Source organism: Acanthisitta chloris, unplaced genomic scaffold (genome assembly GCF_000695815.1).
Source record: "Acanthisitta chloris isolate BGI_N310 unplaced genomic scaffold, ASM69581v1 scaffold2434, whole genome shotgun sequence".
NCBI lineage: Eukaryota > Metazoa > Chordata > Aves > Passeriformes > Acanthisittidae > Acanthisitta > Acanthisitta chloris.
In genome coordinates this window covers 72-398 of record NW_008667491.1, presented here as the reverse complement: position 1 = coordinate 398, position 327 = coordinate 72, and positions in this window count along the sequence as shown.

Genomic DNA, 327 nt, shown 5'->3' with positions numbered 1-327 from the left:
TGAATAAGACCTATGGAAAACAAAGAGGAGTGGTAAAACTGTAGCTATATATTAAACAAACCCTGCCATTAACATTCAGCTTTTTTCTCCCTTGTTCATCCACTTTAAGCTCTATCTTAAAAACAGGAATATACAGTGAACATAACAGCTACTGTCCTCCCAGATAAGTTTGAGTTGATTGGTTTACTCACTTCCCTTTCTTCCTCCTAAAAATTAGTACCATTTCTCTAGAACTTTTCCAGACTTTTATGTTTGAAAAATGTTTGTGCCAATTCTTTTACTACTTGTACTTCTTTCTTACTGCTACACAGCTTCAATTACTGCAAT